The sequence below is a fragment of the Choristoneura fumiferana genome, chromosome 26 (genome assembly GCF_025370935.1).
Source record: "Choristoneura fumiferana chromosome 26, NRCan_CFum_1, whole genome shotgun sequence".
NCBI classification, from domain to species: Eukaryota; Metazoa; Arthropoda; class Insecta; order Lepidoptera; family Tortricidae; genus Choristoneura; species Choristoneura fumiferana.
The window spans coordinates 8,693,226-8,693,616 of NC_133497.1; positions in this window are offsets into that span (position 1 = coordinate 8,693,226).

Sequence of the window (391 nt, forward strand, 5' to 3'; positions counted from 1 at the left end):
GCCCTCATTGCATTCACTTCGCAACAAATAATGTTGGAACTTAGCTTTTTTGATTCTTGGTGTATTTAGTTTCTACCCTAATTTTTGTTTTCTTTTTATTATCGCGGCCGCCGCATGTTTTGCGCTCGCAATTGTAATTGTAATATTAACGCTTATGTATAAGTACCCGTAATTTCTCAAGTAAGTGAATCGTGAAATTCTTTTTGAGAATAAATTATCTTTAAACCTAAACCTATTTCAAGTCCTGAACAAAATTCTCATAAAAACTAAAGTAAACTCTGAAGGGTCTCGAAATGGAGCTTTAATATGACCAATTTAAACAATAAGTTATTGCATTTATTGACCAGCATTAACTGAGCTAGAAATATTAATTTGGGATCACGTTCAAAAT